The 7,650-nt window shown below is 28.7% G+C and overlaps 1 long non-coding RNA gene across 1 annotated transcript; it reads left to right on the top strand.

Annotated features, from left to right (window-relative positions):
- Positions 1-5,816: 5,816 nt before the first annotated feature.
- Positions 5,817-6,945, top strand: LOC117179043. The gene is made up of 3 exons (XR_004467854.1): positions 5,817-5,905; positions 6,408-6,476; positions 6,813-6,945. It is a non-coding gene; the product is annotated as an uncharacterized LOC117179043 (long non-coding RNA).
- The last annotated feature ends 705 nt before the right edge of the window (positions 6,946-7,650 follow it).

Raw genomic sequence — 7,650 nt, forward strand, 5'->3', positions numbered from 1 at the left:
CTTTCTTAACGCTTAAATCAAATTAAACGTAGATTCTGCGTATTTCTTTTTCCTTTAGGTACAATGGGCATAGTTTATCAACAGTCCAGTGTGGGCCTTTGCAGTTTATGCAAAGAGGAGAGTTTGGTTTATTAAGATAATCTTGGTTTTCATGTGGTTTTTCACCAAAGAATAAGTACCTAGGATTTTTACATTGTGCTTTCACATGACCATGTCTAACAAATCCGTAGCATAATTCAGGAGGTAGAATGCAGGGTGTCACTCGGTACAGTACGTATTATACAATAACTTTTTCAAAATTCCAATTTTGCCAATACCTAAAATAACTATCATTGATGCCGCGACGACCCGGGTGCATTATATCGTGCACCAGGTCATTTTAAGGGTCATGTACAAGAAGTTTTTTTTAATTTAAATTATGTCCATAACGAAACCAGTTACAAATGGTGAGTCCAGGACCGGGGTGCGCAGGATCGTTCATCAGGTAGCTTAATACGTATTCTACAAGAACTTTCGCAAAATTCGAATTTTTCGAATACCCAAAATAACTACCAATGGTGAGGCGATGACACGGGTGCGCAGGGTTGTGCACCAGGTAGTTTAGCACGTAAGCTACAAGATTTTTTTCAAAATTCAAAATATAAATTTCAAAAAAGTTCTCGTAGATGACGTTTTAAGTAAACTAGAGCGCGATCCGTCGAAGCTGAATCGCCGCCTCACAATTAGTAGTTATTTTGGGTGCTAACAAAATTTGAATTTTAAAAAAGATCTTATGGAATACATGTTACAGTACCTGGTTCGCGATCCTGCGCACCCAAGTCGTCGCCTCACCATTGTTTGTGTGCGCGCGCCCGTGTGTGTGGGTGTGTGTGTCCACTCATCCACAGTAATTTTAACAGTCAAAAAAATCTCCAAGTCCAGAAGTCAAAAATTGTATTTTGCGAGTTTTTGGCACTTATTATGATTTTAAAAATTTTTTTGCATTAAAAATTGCTTATAATGCTTAAAATACTACTTTTTACCGATGATAAGGGGTTTATACGTAATTCGTTTAGACACTTTATAATTGTTTTTAGCAATTTTCACTTACAATAGATATAGATAGTCTTGCTATTAACTATATTAAATTGAACAATATAGTATTATTTTTAATAATATTATCTTTGAATAATACTCGAAAGAATAGCATTTTTTTCTGAAACAAATTATAATTTTTTAAATTATCTTCGGCTATATTAATGCTAGATATAGTTGCAGTTTTTTCCTGGAATTTTAAAATTTTTGTCCACTTTGCACTTGATAAGGTAATAATTAATGATGCTTAACAAATATTATTATTTACGAATACGCATAATTGATAAATATTGTATTGATATTGATCCCTTCTTGGTCAATTGAAATTTTAAGATTTTGAACAATTTAATTTTTCTAAAATTACATAATTTTTTAATCATAGAAGTAACTATATATTTCCAAAGAATATTAACTAAGGAAAAAATATATTAATCGGATACAAAGAGTTGCTATATTTATAACAATGAAGTATTTCTTTAGATAGAGAAAATATTACATTTAAATACACATTTTTTTAGTTGCAGGAAATGCTTCCTTCGATTTTTAATAATTATTTGTAAAAAAACATTTATTCCAAAGAAATAATTATTATATTAAATTTAACTTTCATTCATTTGGTTGGACGAATTTCTTATTTTAATCATTGCAAACACATATTTCTTCCAAACAAAGAAATATTTCACTCAGATAAATGCACACTCATTAAACTGAAATAAATACTTTTAGTATATATATATATATATATAAAATAATAATTGAATATCCATGTTTTATATTCTAGTGCAGTCTTAACTAATACTTCTATATGGACTAAGAGTTCCTAGAGATACCTTATGTTTAAAAATTAAAACATAATTAGATTTTCCATTTGTTAATAAGAAATCATCCAGTGTCATAATTTTTCTTAAAGTCTTTCAAAACCCAGGCAACCGTTAAGATCATAGTTTATTGTTCATGAACTCTCTCGATTTAGTTTTACAATAATTACTATAAATAAAAACCATTAATGAGCATATTTATTTATGCTTTGAAATTTTTTTATTTATCTTTAATATAAATCTAAATTTTAATAAATTTTAAAATCAAAAAAAGAATTTATCTTCAAAGTAGCGCGTAAGGACCCTGAATATGCATAATTACTTTATGACCCAGTAACAAATAATAATTTACAAAATTCTTATTTTCTCTAATGTTGCTGAAACAGTTAGAAGAAAATATTTATAAAACGAAAACTGACTAGATCACAGCAACAATTTCTCAATATGACCTACTTGTCGTTTAAATAGACTAAACAAGTGAATATCAACGAGTCGTGTCGTAAACAATTATCTTTTTCCCGTTTAACATTTGCATATCCTTCTTTAAAAATAAAATGCATATATATTCAAGCTGCTCTTGCAACGCGAATGGTTTTCAGTAATCTTGCAAAATAATTGCAAATCTTTATAGAAAATAAGGGAAACATATAGATATGTTACTTTTTTTATAGTACACTGATCCAGTTTAATTCAACAAACATAAAAAATTCTCATTTTTTTCCACTGTGGTGAAACAATTATAAAGCAATGCTTCTAAATTGGAAGAGACCATGTCTAGCTTACCATGTCAAGATATGGTCCTCTTATTTCAACATGGATAATAATAGTATAACATACCTTCGTTCTATTAGACTGTTCTATTGTTAACGCTATCTATTTTTATGAGCCTTTTTGAAATTATTATGTACAGTGCTAAGTAGATTTATTTATTTGCATCAAGCAATTAGTTTTTTTGTACTGCTTAATCAAAAAATACCTCAATTAAGAAAATTATTAGTTTTCTACTCATATTTGGAGGCTTACCAATTGTTATTAAAAAGACCCTAAAGTATATTTTGTTTAAGGTGAAAATCTATACATGCTATAAAAAAAGATTTTCTGAAATTATTTAAATCTTTTATGAAAAATAGAGAAAGTATACACTCGAAAAAAATTTTAATAATCGAAAAATGTAATCTGCTAAAAAATAGCTCATGGTAAAAAATTCTTCTTTTTCTTACTTGGTTGAAACAATTAGAAAGCAATCTTTTGAAAATGAACATAGACTAGGTCGCATCAAAAATTTTTCGCTGTGGCCTTCTTATCGTTTCAATAGAATTCAAAATGCTACAGCATCGCGTCGGTTTATAAAAATTTATTTATCAGAAAATAGGTCGACTGCTTAAAATAGTAATTTTCTACTGATCACTAGTGGCTCACTTTTTTCTAATCGAATTTTAAATTTTTTACTAGTACTTAACTGAATTTAAAACAAAATTTTATTCAGGGAGCAAAACTGCTTAAAAACTGAAATATAACTTAATACTCTCATGCCTAATAAAGAAAATAGATTTCTCTGCAATTTATTTATTAATCTCTGGCATAAAATAACACTTTTCACATATTGTGATATTTTTCTCCTAGGCCGAATCATTATCAAATAACTGCTTTATAAATAATATATTTTTCATTATTATTTGATTCTTTATACATGCCACAATTTTCAAATCATCAAAAAATGTGCTTTTTCAATGATAAACGGGTTTAGAAAAATATTCAACCTATTGCTTATTATGCTAAAACTTTTTAATATTTCGTCAACCCTGAAAATTAAATACAGGCATCAAGCTCAGTGGAGAAATGATAGTAAAATTAAGATAAAAACTCCATTCGAATCACGCACGGGCAATTGCAACGAGTTTCATTACTTTTTTCAAGTTCTGTTACCTAACTACAATTATATTATAAAATGTTAAGAAACAAACACAACTTTTGCATGAAATATACAAAGATGTATTTTATTTTTTTAAATGCCAACCAAAACTGTACTTGACCGTGTTAGCCACTGAGCGCACGATTTTGTATTTTAGTTTCGTGGCCTCAAAAATTAAAGTCTTTTACCAATCGCTATAATTCAAAACTATAATTATAAATTCAAATTCCAAGTATTTTAAACATAATATAATTGATATATATCATTGATGTAGTAACACCTAAACTTCAGAGTTATTGAATACAGATTTTTAGTAAAATATGTGATTTCGGCCTAAAAGAAATCGCTGTAATTTTCGTCATTGAAAATTAAAGAATTTTAAATATTATGAACCTTTAGGGTTAAATTATTCTAAAACTGTTGAAAATTATATGCTTATTCACAAAATAAAGTAAAAAAATTCTTTTTGCGGGTTAACATACTTTGCTGTTCGGTAAATCTGGTTGGTTGTTTGTTTAAAAAAATTAGTAACAACGCTTAACATATTTTCTATATTTTCAAATTAATAATCTTAATTTTTTCATTAATTACTTAAAATTGAATGTTATGCAACGACTTATCATGAGGGTAGGTTACCGGAGAATCGAAATTATTTTTTAATTTAGAAATATTTTATAGAGGAATGTAAGGTGCAGTTGTTTAAAAGAAGTTTAAACTGGTTTTCTTCAGTCAGATCTAGTAAAGAATCGTAATACAAATAAATATTTTATTTCTGGCTGGGCAGACACGCTAAACGACACTGGCCTATTTTTTGCGAAACCTTGCTGCATGTAGATATGCTGGTGGAAATTGTGTCAAAGATTCAGAAGTTTCAAAAAAACGCCATCTCATTGTTTTTCAGGTTCTTAGTTTTTAAACAGTCTCCCAATTAATTAAAATATATATAAGTAGGGCCCTAAACGAATTCATGTATTTCGAGTATGCGTAGTTTTCCACTATTGAAATAGCAATTCTTTCGAACATTCGAAATTTTTATTTTTACTAATATTTAGAGACTCACGTTTCTTTCATTTAATTTGACTAAATTTGTAGATTTTCAACAGTTACTAGAAAAATATGACGTTTAAATTCACAGAGGTACGATTTAAAATAGTTAAAAGAATCGTGAATTCCCTTTTTAAAAGTTACAACAATTTGTGCTCTTGAATTATTTTCGTATCTCGTCTTGTTAGGTTTAAATTTTTTAATTTAAATTTTTCATTAGTCATTTTAAACATTAAAAGAAAATTAATGTCTAATTCCAAAAAATGGATGGAGCAAATTTAGTATGTCTTTTCAAAAGCAATGATAATTCGGTCCCTTTACTTATTTTCTTATCACGCGTTTTGTTTGGCTAAAGAGAAACCTGCCTACAAAAAACAAGTAATAATTAGTCCAAGTCCTTTTGATTAACTTTTTCTAGCTTCATAAACTACAAAATACATAAGTTTTAGTACGATCCACTAAAAGGCTTTTTCCATTTATTTTGTGGGGTGTCCTTTGAATCTTCGAGTTTTTAAAAATATTTTTCAAATGATATAATTTTAAAATTATTATAAGTTTAAAATTGAATTGTCATGTTATATCATGAAATTGCGATATGAAGCTTTGAAAATATTTTTATGGTATATTCACTCACATAACGCAAAAGACTGGGACTGGGATTCACGTTGGGTGTATGAGTTCCCTCACCACATCAAAAACCTTTCTTCCATGCGCTTTAGCCTCATGTCTGATTGGTTTAGAAAATCCAATCTGTTCAAAAAGTTTATATCTGCTTTTGCCAATGAAAACTCTGGATAGGCATTTAACTGTTTCCATATTGAAAAATTTTGTATCGAAAAGTCGATAGTGGGATATCAAAGCAGGGAAGGGGAAGTCGCGAAAGGTGGGAAGTTACTGTATGATGTTGATCTTGCGGGGTATAAATACGACAGTTTCAATGAGTTTCTCATCATTGTCTGAATATTCACATCCAGAAAAGTTGTGTTTTCAAATTTTTCGAAAAAATTTCAATTCTGCATCATGAGGGGAGCAATTATATTCTCTTTTTTACTACTAGGTAAGTGATATTTATAAAAACAAATAAATCTAATTTAGTTCAGTCCATACTCCATTGAAAATTTCCGAACTTTAAAATATCTGATGGGATAAAGACATCAATGATGATTCACTTAAGTCACTTGAGATGTATAAAAAGTGATTGTCGACAATATAAAATGCATCGCATAAACGACTAAATGCATCTGGAAAAGAGCAAAAACTGGAGAAAAAAGAAATCCAGAGTGTTCACTCCCTTTCATTTATTAAACATTTGTTCAAATGAGGCAATTTTTTTTTTGATAAACCACCGTGCAATAGGAATCTATTTCGCACAAGTTTGAGTCTGATCCCCGAAAGTATAAGAGACAAAATTAATATTTTTAATTTTCTCATTTAATATACTATGGCGAGCATTTTAGGAAGAGGCCGGCTAATTAAAGGCATCCACCTATTGATGTCATTATCCTATTTTCAATAAAGTTAATATCTGACATCAATGTTAATATATTTTATTTTTAAAGTAATTGCAGCTTTATTGACGGAGACCTATGCAATTCCCGGAAACACGCCTCCTAGTAAGGAAAACCCAAGTATGTGATAAATCACTTATAAAAATATTCTTAGTCATCTACAATAATTTATATAATATTATAACAAACTTTAAACGGGAAGTTTAAAGGGAAAGAATTGATTTTTTGATCACGAAAAATGTGTATTTTTTTAAAATTTCAATATGTAGTTTTCTAGAGTACTGTATTGCGCAAAAAATACATGTTTGTTCGTTCAAGCCACTCTTAAAGAGATGGAGATTAGAATTACTGTACACAAGAAACAAGAAATTATTCTTTGAGAGTTGAAAAACACTTTTCTTTAGTATTTTCCATATTTTTATACGATAGTAATGTATACCAATAATTATTCCACAGTTGGTCACAAAGAGAATCCCGGTCGCTAGGGCTTTCTATGAGAATTCACTGATATGGATACTTATTATGTTGACGGAGGTGATGCAGTATCCTTAAAAGTTGCTTTAGTGTTTTAATAAAATTGAAATTATTACATAACAGCATTTTTTTTATTAAACATTCCTATTTTTCAAGCTTCCTATTCCTATAAACTTTATCCAATTAATATATACCGCTTTAAATACAGCATGATATATTTTCATTAAGAAATTAGCAGAAACTTAATGGGAACCGATTTTTGAAGAGAGTTTTTTAAATTATTAAAACAGCAAACGTCTATTTAAAATGAGAAATATCCTATGAAAAAAATGGCTAAAAGTAGGTTTATATTCCTCTTTGAAATGATCGAAAATTCATTCTCCTCATGTATTATCTCATCTCGTTCGATTCAGATTCAAAATTTTCATTTTTGATATTTCTTTAGCATTTTTGAAAATTAAAGGCAAAGCGACAACTATTATTAAAAATAGTTAAATATCCAGTTATTAATGCCTTTTCAGTTCAAGCCTTTTTATTTCATTATTTTTGGCAATGAATTTTGCGATCGTTTTCATGAGCATAATCACAATTAGCATCTTAAAATACATCGATTTACAAAGTTTTAAAAAAAGGAAAAATGTATGAACTTTATTCAAATAAATTCAAATTAGTACAGTCATCTGGCCGAAAAATTGAGTTGAATTTCGTAACTTTTGAGGCGGTTTTTTGGAAGCATATCGCGTAAACGTATTTTCTTCAAAAGTACTGTGAAAAATATGACTTACGTGGCTAATTTCTCAATAAGTAACCTTTCACTGAT

The sequence above is a fragment of the Belonocnema kinseyi genome, chromosome 8 (assembly GCF_010883055.1).
Source record: "Belonocnema kinseyi isolate 2016_QV_RU_SX_M_011 chromosome 8, B_treatae_v1, whole genome shotgun sequence".
Lineage (NCBI taxonomy): Eukaryota > Metazoa > Arthropoda > Insecta > Hymenoptera > Cynipidae > Belonocnema > Belonocnema kinseyi.